Below are 17,873 nucleotides of genomic sequence, written 5' to 3'. Positions count from 1 at the left end.
TAGTGTCATAAAATAAGTGATAATGTCCAACAGCGTCAAATGGTGCCTAAAGCTTAAGTTAGATGACATGAGTGATGGCAACAAGACCACTTTCTGTGGGGGCAGAAGCTGCCGGGTAGAGGACGAAGGAAGCGGAGACAGCGAGTTTAGACTAACTTTTTCAAGAAACTTGTCTGTGAAAAGAAGAGGAGGAATGGTATGATTGAGCTGTATGTGAGGAGATTTGAGCCCGTTTACAGCTAAGAGGCAGGAGACGGGTTGAGCAGACAGGAGCGCAAACATCTACCCTCTCGCGCCATTTTGACTGCCTCCTCCTCCCACGTGACCGGGAGGCGGCCCTCGGAGGCCGGCCTCGCGGAAACTACAGCCCCCAGAAGGCCCCGCGGCGCTGGGGGGGGGGGCGGAGCCGAGGCCTGGCGCGCGCCCCGACGGTGCGAGCGGAAGAGCTGGAACTTTGAGGAGGCGGCGGATGCGGAGAGTGACTCTGCCGCCGGTAACGATCCGCTCCGTGTCCTTGTCTATCCCTCTCTCTGCACCCCAGGCTGGGTCTCGTCGCTTCCACTTCTCTCTCCACACTTGGCACAAGCTTTCTTTCCCCTTTGTTTGTTACCGGTGTTTTTCTCCTCACTTGAGGCGTGGGGCCGGCCCCCTCCTGGGGCGGAGGTTACTGGGAAGCTCCCGCCCTTCGACCCCTGCGGGCCCTGGGTTGCTGGCGACCCTCTCAAGGCCCTTTTTCCTTCCCAGGGCTGCGTGCTCGCTAGGGGCCCTCTCCCCAGTTACTGTCTGGGGAGGGGCCGTTCCTTTCCTGGTTTCAACAGGTACTGAGCGGGGACGTGGCGACCCCTTTCTCTCCCCAGGGGTACGGGGCTGTGGACGGCGGGGGCCGCCCGAGACGACCCCGGGGCTGCGGGCGATTTCTCTGGAGCGAGTCTGCCGCGCTGCCAGGGAGCCCGGGCTGTCGGCTGGGAGTGAGCAGTCTAGTAGAGAGGGTGTACTTCCTGGTTTTCTTGGGCCGCCCTCGGAAAACTCCAGGTCCGATTTTTTAAAGTTTTCTTTATCAGTAAAGCCTCCTCTCAGGGTTGAGTAGGGAAGACGCACGGGATTTGGAATCTGATGTCCTGGGAGGAGTTTTGGGTATGCCACTTGCTAGACCTGTGATCCTTTGTAGCACATTTACCGCAGCCTCGTTTTCCCAGTCCGAAAAATGGGGGTAATCGTCTTTGGCCTGCCTGCCTTCCGGTGTTATGGGGTTCAGCAGAAGTGACATGTGGGAGAAAGCACGTTTCAAATACAGCAAGCTCACTATCTTTCTGTCTACACACCCTCTCTCCCGCTCCCCTCTTGCTTTGTTATAGGCGTCCTTTCTTCCGTGCTACACGGGTACGAGTATCCCAGACAGCGCTTAATGTTCCTCACATGTGCTAAGCTGATGCCTGTCTCCAGCTGGTCTGGTGTCTCTTCCCCGTTTTCAGATACTGCTTGTGCTAAACCTAGCTCTGATTCTAATACGGTCCCACTATCCTGTGTATACTAGCTGAAACAAGAAATATTGGAGTTATTTTCACCTACCCTAGGTGTATGTGTTAGGAGTCTGTGTTACCTTATAGTTAGAATTCAGAATATAAACAGCCAATATTCCAGTCTAGTTTTTATTCTGGCATTTCAGCTCTGAGACTCCAAACAGGTGGCTTTTTCTGTTTTTTTTCCCCTTGTGGAGAGAGAGGATTTTACAAACAACTTTTTGTGGGTTTGGAGGTATAGTAATGAGGTAATCTTGTATTTATTCTGCAGTCATTGGTTGAAGAATACCTGAATGTGGTTCTAAAAACAAAGAGGATGGCAGTACAGTGACTTAGTTGAATGTACAAAGTTGAACAAATTTGAGTTCAAATCCTGGTGCTGTGACTTCTAGTTTATGACTTTTGGCAAATTATTTCTCCTCTCTAAGCCTGTCTACTAATTTCTAAAATGGAGATGATAGCATTTACCTCACAAGGTGTCTATAAGGATTAAATGAGATGTGAACATAAAGTAGTGCTGGAGTGAGTACGTGCTCATTATTTTGTTGCTGTTGTAATTGATGACTATGATGATGGTAAAAAATGATGGTGATAATTTTAGGTAAAGTATTTTCTTGAGATTCCATTTCTTTTTTGTTGTTTGTAAAATGAGGATAGTTATCCTTAACTCATAAACTTAAAAAAAAAAAGCTGTAAATAGACGTGCTCAGATTGCAGGGTTTTTTAAAAAATTTTTTTAAGGAATTGCATTTTATCTAAAGATTATATTAGGCTATTTTTTACTTTTAGAGGTTTCCAAAATGCTCTTGTTGTTGGGGTGTGGTGTTGGACTGGTGCTTCGTTTATAACCCATAGTAAGAATGAAGTTTTCTTTCTGCACATTGGAGCTTGTAGCAGAACAATTATCTGTGTTTATGACTTAGATATTGACTATTTACTAGGACAGAGTTTTTTGGGTTATTTGACATCTTTATTGGAGTATAATTGCTTTACAGTGTTGTGTTTCTGCTGTACAACAAAGTGAATCAGCTATATGTATACATATATCCCCATATCCCCTCCCTCTTGAGCCTCCCTCCCACCCTCCCTATCCCACCCCTCTAGGTGGTCACAAAGCACCGAGCTGATCTCCCTGTGCTATGCAGCTGCTTCCCACTAGCTATCTATTTTTACATTTGGTAGTGTATATATGTCCATGCCACTCTCTCACTTCGTCCTAGCTCCACCCCCACCCCGTCCTCAAGTCTGTTCTCTACATCTGCGTCTTTATTCCTGCCCTGCCCCTAGGTTCATCAGTACCGTTTTTTTAGATTCCATATATATGCGTTAGCATACGATATTTGTTTTTCTCTTTCTGACTTACTTCACTTTGTATGACAGACTCTAGGTCCATCCACCTCACTACAAATAACTCAATTTTGTTTCTTTTTATGGCTGATTAATATTTCATTGTATATATGTGCCATACCTTCTTTATCCATTCCTCTGTTGATGGACACTTAGGTTGCTTCCATGTCCTGGCTATTGTAAATAGTGCTGCAATAAACATTGTGGTACATGTCTCTTTTTGAATTATGGTTTTCTCTGGGTATATGCCCAGTAGTGGGATTGCTGGGTCATATGGTAGTTCTATTTTTAGTTGTTTAAGGAACCTCCAGACTGTTCTCCATAGTGGCTGTATCAATTTACATTCCCACCAGCAGTGCAGGAGGGTTCCCTTTTCTCCACACCCTCTCCAGCATTTATTGTTTGTAGATTTCTTGACGCTGGCCATTCTCACTGGTGTGAGGTGATACCTCATTGTAGTTTTGATTTGCATTTATCTAATGATTAGTGACGTTGAGCATCTCTTCATGTGTTTGTTGGCAACCTGTGTGTCTTTGGAGAAATGTCTATTTAGGTCTTCTGACCATTTTTGGATTGGGTTGTTTGTTTTTTTGATGTTGAGCTGCATGAGCTGCTTGTATATTTTGGAGATTAATCCTTTGTCAGTTGCTTCATTTGCAAATATTTTCTCCCATTCTGAGGGTTGTCTTTGTCTTGTTTATGGTTTCCTTTGCTGTGCAAAAGTTTCATTAGATCCCATTTGTTTGTTTTTATTTCCATTACTCTAGGAGGTGGATCAAAAAAGATCTTGCTGTGATTTATGTAGGACAGAGTTTTATAGAGCATTTTTTGTTGGTTCCCCAGCCTCCCCGCCTTTCTTTTTTTTAAAGCCAGAGTATTTGACTGTAAAAGTTCAATCTAGTGGGTAGTGTCCAGAAGATTTGGTGACCCTCATTTTTGAAAGTGGAAACACTTAGTGACAGGTGCTGATGGTGGCACTGGTGTGTGTGTATCTGCAAGGAGTGAGAGTTCAGAGAAACCAAGGAGGAATGCCTAATAGAGAAAACTGATGTGTTGGTCAAAGCAAAGTCTTAGAGTTAAGAATTGAAATGTTTACTTTTCATTCCTTCAGATGCTGTGTTGACTACAAGATGTCTGCAGATGCAAATGTTTCCTTTACTTTTTTGATGTGGTTTTCCCTGGCTCCACTTTGCCAGTTTCATCCTGACTTATATAGTTAAGAATCAGCAAGATAACTATTTTGTTTTACTACAGACTTGTGTATAGACTATGACAGTAGAGAGTCATTTCCATTAAAATCTACTTTGTGTTCTATAATGTGTTATTTTTTCCTTTATGTTTCCTAAATGTTTTAAACATTTTTGTTCTTGATTGGTTTTTACTTGAGTTTTTGGAAGGTAGACCCATTTTCAGGCTTAGTGAAAGATGGTGTTATTATTATTACTATATTTAATTTTATTATTATATTTTTTCTTATAGTCATGAATTTTGGTGATACATATATATTCATTCCCAAAATGCTTCACATGATCACTGTATTTTTTTGTTAGTCAAGGTTAAGTTTGTTGACTGTGACCATTGAACCCTGAAAAACAACAAAATTAATTGGCTAATATTTTTGAATCTGTGACCCTGTCCTCATTAGCTCCATAAGCTCAGTGTTCACAAAATATCTCACCAGAATGAATGGTAAGACTGGTATATTGTTGATTTGGCACTTGTGCACTCATTAGACATAATAGAAGTAAATGAACTAGTGCCAGAAGTAAAAGTATAGATTTTTAATTATAAACCTGTAATACAAGACTAGCCCTCACACTGTGTATAAAACTGGTGACCTGTAGGATGATCTTTGACAATCACTAACCTGAACTATAATTTAGACGTTTCTTTTAGTTGTTGAATTGTGTTAGTTGCAGGCTTCCCACCCACAGGAGAAGTGAGAAGAAATGGAACTAGGCTGTTCATGTCTTGAAAGAGAACCCTACTTCTACTATTGCCACCCACCAGAAAATGTGCTCTTACCTAGTGGGGAAAAAAAACATTTAGAGTTTTCTGTTAATGAGCCCAGTAGGATGGATGAAGCCCGGGTAACTCCTAAGAGCTTATTGAATTACAGAGAAATTCCAGTTGTCAGAGGTTTAGATAGGAGAGAAGTTATAGGGTATTGCTTTGCAGCGGTAAGCCTGCATTTGAAGAGGATTTTCTCCTCTCAATAAAACATGGACCAGTTGCTCCCAGTTTGTGGTGTGTATTTTTCACGATCTCATGCTAGCCTTCTGTCTAGTTTTCATTCTTCAGATTTGCTCTTCAGTTTCATAACTATCTGTTGTCCCTCTTGTATCTTTTTTTTTTTTTTTTTTTTTAATGTCAAACATGGCTGGTTTGGGACTAGGGATAAAAACAGAGAAGCACTCTTGGAAACAGCAGGTTCTGGTGTCTAGTATTCTGAGGTTCCCAAATAACACGGGTTAACCTGTGCATATGATGATAATGGATTTCTGGAATGGGCAAGTGGCTGACAGTTCATGACTGTTAAACCTGGTGCAGAGGCAAAAATATGGGCAAATGGTGTGTGGTGCTCCTTAATATCAGGTTTGCCTCTTAGGAAAAAATATGTGTAGTGTTAATACTGGCTTGCACCTGTGCTGTTTCAAGTTCTTTGCCGTGGAATACCAGAGGAGTATTAAAGAAAGAAGGGAAGCACTTGGATTTAAATCATCACCTCTCAAATTGATACCAATAATCCTGTTTATTTTTTCTTATCATCTGTAAAATAGAGTTAATAATACCAAGCCTGCTTATTTATAAAGATTAGAGGGAAAAGTTAACAAGAATTTCTTGGAAATGGGGTAACTGTAGGGGAGAGACTTATAGAAAGGCAGTGTCTGAGAGGGGAAAACACACACACTGGGTTGGGTCACTTAGGGAGAGATAGAAAGAGGAATGGGCTTCCCTGGTGGCGCAGTGGTTGAGAATCTGCCTGCCAATGCAGGGGACACGGGTTGGAGCCCTGGTCTGGGAAGATCCCACATGCCGCGGAGCAACTAGGCCCGTGAGCCACAACTACTGAGCCTGCGCGTCTGGAGCCTGTGCTCCGCAACAAGAGAGGCCGCGATAGTGAGAGGCCCGCGCACCGCGATGAAGAGTGGGCCCCGCTTGCCGCAACTGGAGAAAGCCCTCGCACAGGAACTAAGACCCAACACAGCCATAAATAAAATAAATAAATAAATAAATAAAATAAAATTAAAAAAAAAAAAAAAAAGAAAGAGGAATACACACACACCAAAGGCAGAGAGTGAGGGTCAGTCAGAGATAGAGAGGGGACATCGGAAACACTGAGAGGGGCAGTCAGACTGAGACATTTAGAGTTAGAAAGAAGGGTAATCAGAGATGTAGAGAGAAGGGCTGACTTAGAAATGACAGGTGGATGCAGGGAGGGAGCTGGAGAAAGAGAGACTGTGAGGGGGAACAACCAGGAGGGCATGACCCAGAGATGGGAGCTTATTGAGTTAGTTTTTGTCTGTTATTTGGGGAGATCTTGTAGACATTTGTAATTAGCCAAGAAAGGGAAGAAATGCAGATATTAATAGTAAATCAAGTAACATGTTTATGCAGTTTTTATTACCCTAAAATTTTCCCTTAAACACTAACTTTATTTTGCATATTAAACATATAAACACCAAGCCAACTTTTGTTACAGGCTTGTTGACTACTTACTTGACCCCTTCATAGTATAGTTTAAACACATTTTAAAAAATGAAATAAAATGATTATTTTCTTTTTTAGAAATATTTTTTCTTAAAAAAAATCTAATATATGCTTACTGTAGAAAACTTGGGAGATACAGAAAAATTTAAAGAACAACAAAACTCATAATCTCGCAATCTAAGCAACACATAATGAGGCCTGCATTTTTCATGTTTTCTTAGTCTTTTTTTTTTAGGTATTTATTAAAGCTCTTCTTCTTTCCTAACAGAACCAAAAAGCTGTTTATAAGTCCAAAATCATTTTTAAAAAATTAATTAATTAATTAACTAATTTTTGGCTTCGTTGGGTCTTCATTGCTGCATGTGGGCTTTCTCTAGTTGTGGCGAGCAGGGGCTACTCTTTGTTGCGGGCTTCTCATTGTGGTGGCTTCTCGTTACAGAGCACGGGCTCTAGGTGCACGGGCTTCAGTAGCTGTGGCACGCGGGCTCAGTAGTTGTGGCTGGCGGGCTCAGTAGTTGTGGCACACAGGCTTAGTTGCTCTGTGGCGTGTGGGATCTTCCCGGACCAGGGCTCGAACCCGTGTTCCCTGCATTGGCAGGTGGATTCTTAACCACTGTGGCACCAGGGAAGTCCCCAAAATCATTTTTAAATTAACTATTTGTGGTGGAGTTAACTTTATATTCCTATTTTGTCACTTAGGTACTTCCATAAACTATAGTATTTGTGTACCTATTTTTATTTCCTACCTCCCTAGGTTAGATTAATAACTAGACTATCTGTTATTCGTATTTGTGTTTTAGACTAACAAAGTGTCTTACATATAGTAAGTACTCAGAATATATTTGAGATGAATTGTTAAGTTCTCTAATTAGAAACTTTCTTATTTAAATAGTCTGTACAATTTCTCATCGGCAGACTGGTCTTCCTTAATGTTGAGAAAAGCTTGATTTTAGGCTGTGTGTGTGTGTGTGTGTGTGTGTGTGTGTTTAATATGAAGTTACTGAACTAGGAAAGGGGTGCTTTTTCCGGTTAGCTTTTGTCATGTAGCAAGCCACTCTGAAATTTAGTGATGTATCAATAAAAAGCATTTTATTACACTATGGATTCTGCCAGAATTCAGACAGAGCAGTGTGGAGATGGCTTGAACCTTAGCTAGAAAGGCTTGAAAGCTGGTGGTAATTTTGTGGCTGGAAACTAGAATCTGGAGGCTTCTCCACTCATGTGCCTCATGATTGAAGTTGACTGTTCCCTGGAACACCTACATATGGTTTCTCCACATAGACTAATCGGGCTTCTTCACAGCATGGTGGTGGCTGTTTTCTAAGAGTAAGCATCCCAAGAGAACCAAGTGGAAGCTGTGTTGCCTTTTGTTACCTGGACTTGGAAGTCATGTAGTGACACAAGCTTGCCATATTCAAGGAGGCAGCAGTGGTTACACTGAACCCACTTCTCACAGGAGGAGTGTCAGAGTCAACCTTGTAAGAAAAACATTGGAGGTAATGGAAGTGGGGGATAGGTGCCATCTTTGGGAAAGACGGTTGGTCACAAGCAGTTACTGGACTGGGAAATAGTAAGTTAAAAAATGAGTTAATAAAACATCACTTTCTGAATGTTAGTGAGTAAGTATCCTATTGCATATTAGTAATGTTAATTGTGTTTAGTTTAAAAACTTACACTAAACTTTTAAAGGCTTTTAAACTCAAAGCTATTTCAAGTTACTTCCTTGACTTTTAGACTCTGAACAAAATCTTCTTTCTTTCTTTAACCCAGCTTGCAAGTTGGTGAGTTTCTATACTTTGTTCTATCCCCTTTTAAAATGCAACGGAGTCTTATTTTGTAAATAATCAGTTACATGTAAATAATATGATACTGTAGAAAATTTGGAAAATCAGGAAAGAAACAAACTTATAATCTCACCTTTCAGATGTAATCAATTAGAAGTACATAATTTCTTATCCATGGTTCCTAAATTCAAACTGTTGTGAAGATGGAAAGTGTTTAAGAAGTTTGTAGCAACCTCAGTTGGCAGCAAAAGCCAGTCTGCACTGATATAAGGCTATTTGTAGTCTTTATTTATCATATGTAGTATAGTGATTTACACTTTTTTCCACAAAAATTTCAACTTGTTTAATTACAGAGTGTTGCCCCAGACGCTGGTTAGAATATTTTGTAACACATAGAGTATGTACCATGTTAACCTTTCTAAAAACCTGAAAAATTTTTCTGAATTCTGAAGCCTGTCTGACCCCCAGGAGTTTTGGATAAGGGATTTTTGGACTGGAATTAAAAACCTAGTGCTAGGAAAAGATAAATTTATTAACCTCCTTTAGTGGTTCTAAACTTTTTTATCATATGAATCTTCCCAGAACTTTTCTGCTTTCATTTCACATTTTTATTTTAGGAGAAGACCCAGAAAAGAAAAGACCCAGAAAAGAAAAAGAAATAGTCTTGATTTGTTTATATGATCGGTAGTTCTCTGCATCCATCCCAGATAACTGTTTCAGACTCAGTGTGACCATCTTTCAATACATTCAGAATTTCCAGACCTCTTGACTCTTCTGGTGTAAGAGCCAGTGATGTAGTAAGTACTGGAGTTTGACGAGCCCAGGGAGCCATGTAGGTCTTGGTTTTTGCCACCAGTATTGTTAATGTGACATTGCTATTCTTTCCTTTTTTGCCATAGTGTTTTTTTTTTTTTTTTTTGGTACTGTGCTTCTTGTTTGTTTCCTTGAGTAGTCTGAAACTTTTCCTTGCCTCTGACACTTGAGTTCAAGGTTGAGGAATTTATCTTTAACTCCATAATGTCAGATAGTTTGAATTTTTAAAGTATTTTCTTATTACTATTATCACAAGTTCAGTATGTGCTCATTATCAAGGATTTGGAAAATATAGCCATATTTTCACCACTTGGAAGTAACTGTTAACATTGAGGTTTATTTCCTTCCACTCTATTTTCTGTGTATGTATATTAATGTAACACACACAGACTTACATTGGAATCTCTTGCTATCGTACATAAATTTTGTATTCTGCTTTTTAAAAAATATAACATGTTTATTAATAGTGTCTAGGTCTGTTTCTGGAGTGAGCATGAATTATATTACTGGACAGTGACCTTTATATTTGTATTCATTTTGTGCAGGAACCTAGGCGACAGGTTCAAATTCTGGCATTGCCACTGCCACACTGAAAACTGGGGCAGGTTATAGGATATCTCTGGGCTTCCATTGTGTCAGCCGTCAAATGAACTTTTCAAGGTATTTGACGCGACAATCTGATGAAAGTTAACCCACTCCTTGGAAAATCACTCATACAAAAGAAGTCTTTGGTCAAATTTTTTTTAATTGCAGTATAATTGACTAACAATATTATGTTAGTTTCAGGTGTACAACATAGTGACTTGACAGTTTTATACATTACAAAATGATCATGATAATAAGTCTAGCTACAATCTGTTACCATACAAAGTTATTACAGTATTATTGACTGTATGCCCTATGCTGTATATTACATCCTTGTGACATTTATTTTATAAGTAGAATTTTGTATCTTAATCCCCTTCACCTATTTGACCCGTCACTCCCCACCACTCTCCCTTTTGGCAACCACCATTTTGTTCTCTATATTTTTGAGCCTGTTTCTATTTTGTTGTGTTTGTTCATTTGTTTTATTTGTTCATTTGTTTTGTTTTTTTAGATTCCACATATAAGTGAAATCATACAGTATTTGTCTTTCTCAGTCTGACTTATTTTACTTAGCATAATACTCTTTATGTCCATCCATGTTGTCACAAATGGCAAGATTTCATTCTTTTTTTAATGGCTGAATAATATTTAATTGTAAAAATGCCACAAGTTCTTTATCCATTCATCTATTGATGGACATTTAGGTTGTTTCCATGTCTTGGCTATTGTAAGTAAGGTTGCAGTGAACATTGTAGTACATATACCTTTTTGAATTAGTATTTTTGTTTTCCTTGGATAAATACCCAGAAGTGGAATTACTGTATCATATGGTAGTTCTATTTTTAATTTTTTGTGGAACCTCCATAGTGGTTGTACCAATTTACATTCCCACCAACAGTGCACGAGGTTTCCCTTTTCTCCACATCCTCGCAACACTTGTTATTTCTTGTCGTTTTGATTATGGCTATTCTGACAGGTGTGAGGTAGTATCTCATTATGGTTTTGATTTGTATTTCCCTGATGGTTAGTGGTGTTGAACATCTTTTCATGTGCCTGTTGGCCAACTGTATGTCTTTGGAAGAATGTCAGTTTAGGTCCTCTGCCCATTTTTAAATTTTTGACGTTGAGTTGTACGAGTTCTTCATATATTTTAGATATTAACTCCTTATCGAACATATCATTTGCAAATATCTTCTCCCATTCAGTAGGTTGCCTTTTCATTTTGCTGATGCTTTGCAAAAGCTTGAGTTTGATGTAGTCCCATTTGTTTATTTTTGGTTTTGTTGCCCTTGCCCAAGGAAACAGATCCAAAAAAATATTGCTAAGACTGATGTCAGAGAGCATGCTGCCTGTGTTTTCTTCTAGCAGTTTTATGGTTTCAGGTCTTACATTTAAGACTTTAATCCATTTTGAGTTTATTTTTGTATTTGGTGTAAGAAAGAGGTCAGGTTATATTCTTTTGCATGTGGGTGTCCAGTTTTCCCAACATCGTTTATTGAAGAGACTATATTTTCCCCATTGTGTATTCTTGCCTCCGGTGTCATAGACTAATTGACCATATAAGTGTGGGTTTATTTCTGGGCTCTCTATTTTGTTACATAGTCCGGTCAATCTTTGCAATTCTTCCCATTCTACTAGATGAACTATATGTTGAGGAATGCAAAATATAGCAGTATCTATTTGAGGTTATTCGGGCTTCATGGAAGAGGAGGATCTTGAAGGAAGTGATAGAATGACAAATTGACTTTAGAGGGATAGAATGACAAATTGACTTGAGAGGACAGAAGAAAATTCCACATAGGGTGATGAGACGTTAGAAGCAAAAAGGTACAATATATGTGAACTGAATGAGACAAAAAGGGTATTTTAACAATATTGCACAAATGGAAGGTTTGATTTTACTGATGATGGTGAGTAGTAAAGAGATGTGATTTGTTAGGTTTACATGTCTATGGGGATAATGAAGAATTAATGGGAAGCTTTGAAGGCTAGGCTGAAGAACTTAGATTTGATCCTATAGATGATGGTATTTTTGTTGAAAGTCATATGATGAAAACAGTATTTGAGAAAGGTTGTCCTGGTAGCTTTGTGGGATAACCTCAAGTAGGGAGTGGCTCTAGGGTATCTCAATAGGACAATCATGGAATAATATGGAAATAGAAAACATGATAGCTCTTGTGGAGGAAGAGCAATAAGAACGGGGTTAGAAAAGCTGAAAGAGTCGGAATACCTCAAAGTTTTGAGCCTGACAAATCAAGTGTATTGTGGTGTCTTTTTTTTCAAGATTTTTTTTGATGTGGACCGTTTTTAAAGTCTTTATTGAATTCGTTACAGTATTGCTTCTGTTTTTTTTTTTTTTTAATTTTATTTATTTATTTATTTATTTATGGCTGTGTTGGGTCTTCGTTTCTGTGTGAGGGCTTTCTCTAGTTGCGGCAAGTGGGGGCCACTCTTCATCGCAGTGCATGGGCCTCTCACTATCGCGGCCTCTCTTGTTGCGGAGCACAGGCTCCAGATGCGCAGGCTCAGTAATTGTGGCTCACGGGTCTAGTTGCTCCGCGGCATGTGGGATCTTCCCAGACCAGGTCTCGAACCCATGTCCCCTGCATTGGCAGGCAGATTCTCAACCACTGCACCACCAGGGAAGCCCCGCTTCTGTTTTTTAATGTTTGGTTTCTTGGCCTCGAGGCATGCGGGATCCTAGCTCCCCGACCAGGGATTGAACATGCACCCCCTGCATTGGAAGGCGAAGTCCCAACCACTGGACCACCAGGGAAGTCCCTATTATGGTGTCTTGATAATGACATTATCTGAGAAAGGATCTCAGATAGGTCTAGGGAGAAAGATAATGAGTTCAACTTCTAATACAAGTTTTAGGTATTAGATAATTTGAGTGGTAGTTGAAAAAATCTGGTGCTTTAAAAATAAAGAACTTAATAATATAAATGAATGCTGTCCCTTTGAAAGTAATCCATTTTTAAGACCATGCATTTATTCTAGCAAATAAATATTCTTTGGAATTTGTCTTTTGGAACTGCTTTCAGAACCAATAGAACCATATAAGAAAACCGGTCTCATTACTTTATGGTCATATCTTTTGTGCCCAAGAGTATTATCTTGCTTGATCACTCATCTTATTTACCATTTTTATTTCTAAGTGATATTTGACAGTTCCTAAAAGTTAATCTGCAGAGGCATGAAATTTATTACCATGGTAGATATTTAAATAACTATCATCGTTGCTGAGGACAACCTTAAAAAGCTGTGATAGCATCCTTAGAAAAGGTGCTAGTGCACGCTGGTTAAGAGGGTGGGTTCTGGAAGCCTAGATTTGAATGATCTCTTTAGTACATTAGTCTTGTGTATTGAGTAAGTTACTTAACTTGTCTGGGTCTCAGTTTCCTCATTTTTAAAATGAGGATGGTGATAATATGCCCTACTTCATAGGATTATTGTGAGGGTTAGCTCTTAGAACAATGCCTGGCAAATACTAAAAGCTCAGTAAATATTAGCTGTTTATTACCATCACAACAACTACCACTACTGCTACCACCACCACTTTGGCTATTTATCTTTTTTGTTTTAAAAATCACTTGTGTTCCTGTTTAATTATGTCTTGTACAAATGGAATGATAGACAGCTGGAGATAAAAGTAGAGCTCCAGATAAATGATCAGACATATAGTGATGAGGTTTTTTAGAATGTTTGATCTAGAACTTAGTGGGAGAAGAGCAGAAAAGACCAAGGATGGAATATTGGGGAATATTCATAGTAAGGGAGTGGGAGGCAGAAAACGAGCCAGCAGAAGGGCAGTGGAAGATTGTTTAGAGAACGAAAGAAAACAAGGAGTGTACATTAGTATAGAGGTTATATTAATTAGGATTAGATTTGTTTGCAACCAAATAACAGAGACTTAAGCATGATAGATTTCATTTCTCTCGATGTCACGAATTCCAGAAGTAGTCTAGGACTGTTGTGGTTTATCATGGTGTCATGTTGTTGCTCCACTGTGCATGGATTCACTTGATGGTCTAAGATGGCTATTGGAGTTCCAGCCTTTTCATCCACGTTCGAACCAGCAGAAAGGAGGAAGAGAAGAACATATCTCCCTCCCTTTAAGGATACTTCCTGAAAGTTATATGTACCACTTTTGCTCATATTCCATTGGTCATGTAGCCACATCTTCCTGCAGGAGAGGTTGGGAAATGTAAGCTATTTTGAATGGTCAGTGCCTGGGAAGAAAAAACAGGAACAATAAGGATAATCCAAGGGTAGCTAGATGAGGATTATCGGGTAGATAACAGAGTTAATTGTCTTTAGGATAGTTTAATTCATTATTGGTAATCCTTGATAAGAGTTTCAGTACTTGGCAAAACTATGAGTATGAAACTACTCTTATCAAATTGCATCAACAGTACTTTGTTTTTAGGGTGTACTCCCTTCATGAATCCCTACTTAATTAGGATTATCAGTCTCTTATAACGAAAAAGATTATGGGTATGTATATATATGTATGCATGTGTGACATATACATATATATTATATATATAATATATATATCTTCTCACTTAACATTAGTGTTTGCCAGAATTTCTTCATATGGCAGCAGCATGCAGTAAAATTGATGATAATTAAGCCTCTGATATCTTTCTTTAGTTGTTTTAAGCTTCTAATTTTACCTAGTCTTCTATCCACTCTCCAATTTGGTTGTTTTGGGCCACTGTTTTTAATCTGTCTCTGTCCTTTTATATTACCACTCTCTCTCACTGCTGTTAATACTTCCCAAAATAGATAAATGAGCATATTTAATTAAATGTGTTATTTGCACTCTCCTGATCATTAATGAATTTGTAAGTAAGGTCAGACCTACAATCTTCCTAGTATTACCATGACTGAATTATCTCTATCCACTAAATTGGTAATTATTTGCTTTAGAGTTTTTTTTTTATTTTTAAAGCTTCCATATTTTGTATGTTTATGTTCTTTTAGTGTTGGAAATATGAAGGTCTTCTAACGAAAAGGGGGATATGTTTTCCCTAGGATTTTTGTCCCTTTCAATTGAAAATGTTTTATTTATATATTTTTGAATGATGAACCATATATTTAAGATGAGAAGTTCATATGTTGCTATTTATATTTTGTCAACAGACATATAGTTTAAAATAGATGTAGTTTTGAAAGGGTTTATAACAAAATATAGTGAATAGTTACTGTGTCATTCCTGCCCACTCTCTCTAGTCCTCTCCCTAAAGGTAACCACTTTCAATTCCTTAAGCTGTTCCTTCTTGCATTTACATATCTCCATATTTTAAAATAATATGTGTGTAATGCTGTCTTTTGATTCACCAATTTATTCATTATATGTTGTGTTTCTATTATGATAGAGAAAGTTTTATTGTTCTTATAAATTTATGTATTTATTTATTTATGGCTGCATTGGGTCTTCGTTGCTGCACGCGGGCTTTCTTTAGTTGGAGCGAGCGGGGGTTACTCTTCGTTGTGGTGCGGTGACTTCTCTTGTTGCGGAGCACGGGCTCTAGGCGCGTGGGCTTCAGTAGTTGTGGCATGCAGGCTCAGTAGTTGTGGCTCACGGGCTCTAGAGCGCAGATAAAGTAGTTGTGACGCATGGGCTTAGTTCCTCCATGACAGGTTGGGTTCTTCCCAGACCAGGGCTTGAGCCCATGTCCCCTGCCTTGGCAGGCGGATTCTTTTTTTTTTTTTTTTTTTTTTTTTTTTAGATTGGAGTTTATTTATTTATTTATTTTTGGGTGTGTTGGGTCTTCGTTTCTGTGCAAGGGCTTTCTCCAGTTGTGGCAAGCGGGGGCCACTCTTCATCGCGGTGCGCGGGCCTCTCACTATCACGGCCTCTCCTGTTGCGGAGCACAGGCTCCAGACGCGCAGGCTCAGTAATTGTGTCTCACGGGCCTAGTTGCTCCGCGGCATGTGGGATCTTCCCAGACCAGGGCTCGAACCCTTGTTCCCTGCATTGGCAGGCAGATTCTCAACCACTGCGCCACCAGGGAAGCCCCTGCAGGCGGATTCTTAATCACTGTGCCACCAGGGAAGCCCAGTTTTATTGTTCTTAAACCACAGTCACCACTGCTACTCCTCCCCTGGCCTCCCAGTTTCTGTTACAATATTTGGTTAAATCAAATAGTTAATGTTGTGTTTACATTATTATGTCTGTGCAAATTTTATTTGCTTATAGTGTCTTAAATAGTGGCCTCTAAGTGCAGTTTTCCACAAGGTCAGTGACAGTAATCTGTCATTTCAAATTTTCTTTCTTTTTTAAAAAAATTCTTGGAAATTTCTCTTCTGGAGACTTTCTTTGTCCTCTTGTCTGAGCCTACTATTTGGGCCTGCTGCACAGCTCTTTTCCTGGGATGATTTTCCTTTGTTGTCGTCCTTAGACTTTTCTCTGTTTTGGGTATGATTCCCAATATTGTTGGAACTCTTATCTTTTTCATTTACCCTCTTGCTTGAGTGGAGCACATCCTCTAGTAGTTGTGTTGTATTAAAAATATGGTCCTATGGCAGAGAGCCTGGGGATGACTGCCTTCAACATGCCTGTCTCTGTCACAGAGCTTTCATCTGAAATGGTTGCGTTCTACTTCTAGCTCACAGTTAGCATCCTGGAATTCCCGTTCACCAATATTCCTTCACTTCTCTCTTGTGTTGGATATCCTGTTTTCCATATCCCGTGTCTTCTTTGTTTTGATTTATGTACTTGATTTATGTGCCAGGTACTGTGCTAACATCTTTTTTCTGTTTAATTTATGTTGACATTATTTCACACTACAGAAAATTACAAGAATGTACAAAAAATGTACCCAGATACCCCAAATGTTGACACTTGACTGTATTTCCTTTCTCCCTCTCTTTCCCCCAACCTGCAATATTTGTTTCTTGAACTGTTTGAGAGTAAGGTACAGACCTATTCCCCTGTATACTTAAATACTTCAGAGTGCATTTTCTAAAAACAAGGACATTCTTGTATGAATGCACAGTACAGGTGTCAAAATCAGGAAATTAACATTGATTTAATATTATTATGTAGTCCACAGACTTTTTCATATTTCACTCATTGTCCCAATAATGTACTGTTTTATAGCAGAAGAAAATTCTGGCTCATGAAGTGTATTCAGTTGTCATGTCTCTTTAGTTTCCTTTAATCTGGAGCATTTCCTCGGTCTTTGTTTTTGCATGAGATTGACATTTTTGAAGAGTACAGGCCAGTTATTTTGTAAAATGCTTGTAATTTGGGTATATCTGCTGTTTTCTCATGACTGGATTCAGGTTATCCGTTTCTGGCAGGAGTACCACAGAAGTAATGTTATGCTTCTCAGGGCATCATGTCAGGAGGCACAGGATGTTGAAATATTAGTATTGTGATCTTGGATCACTTCATTAAGGTAGTATCTGCCAGATTTTCCACTATTTTTCCTTTTATAATTTTTCTTGGTGGTAAAATATACATAACATAAAATTTTATCACTTTAACCATTTTTAAGTGTACAGTTCAGTGGGATTAAGTGCATTGACATTTTGTTTGTAATTTTGAGGCATCTTTGCAAAAATACTTCGAGATTTTATATATATCCTGTTACTCCTTGAACTTTTGCTCACTAACTTTAGTATCCATTGGTGATTTCTGCCTGAATCATTTTCATGATGGTTCCTAAATGGTGATTTTCTAATTCCATCATGTCTTCTACACTTATTTATAATACTTTATTTCATTATTTATTTTGACGCTGTTCCTGATTTGGTCAGTGGGAGCCCCATTCAAGCTGATTCCTGTCTCCTTTTGCCTTGCCCTTGTCATTCTTGGAGCACTTCCTCACTTTTTACCACAAGATGTTCTAGGCTTATCTTGCACTCTCCCAGCCTGAGTCCTACAATAAGTTATTTCCTCAAAGAGCTCTGGTTTGTTTTAGTAGAGAATGGCTCTATAAGCCAGGATCTGGACTCTAGATGTCCATTGACAGTGCTGCTGGGTGTCAGTATCATTGCTTTTAGGCCCTTTCAGTAGGCATCTAGGAAATAGAAATATGTGATATGTGTGTGTGTCCACACACGCTCATATACATCTTTATCTGTCTCCTGAAAG

General features: G+C 39.1%; 1 protein-coding gene across 1 annotated transcript in view; it reads left to right on the top strand.

The window, feature by feature from the left end:
- Window positions 1-409: 409 nt before the first annotated feature.
- R3HCC1L (R3H domain and coiled-coil containing 1 like) overlaps window positions 410-17,873 on the top strand; it is a 92,104-nt gene continuing 74,640 nt past the window's right edge. The window contains exon 1 of the mRNA XM_059899269.1: window positions 410-493. The gene's annotated coding sequence lies outside the window, so the exon portion shown is untranslated. The remainder of the gene's footprint in view (window positions 494-17,873) is intronic.

The sequence above is a fragment of the Balaenoptera ricei genome, chromosome 16 (assembly GCF_028023285.1).
Source record: "Balaenoptera ricei isolate mBalRic1 chromosome 16, mBalRic1.hap2, whole genome shotgun sequence".
Lineage (NCBI taxonomy): Eukaryota > Metazoa > Chordata > Mammalia > Artiodactyla > Balaenopteridae > Balaenoptera > Balaenoptera ricei.
Note: the sequence above shows the minus strand (reverse complement) of the source record. Positions and strands in the feature narration are given on the sequence as shown.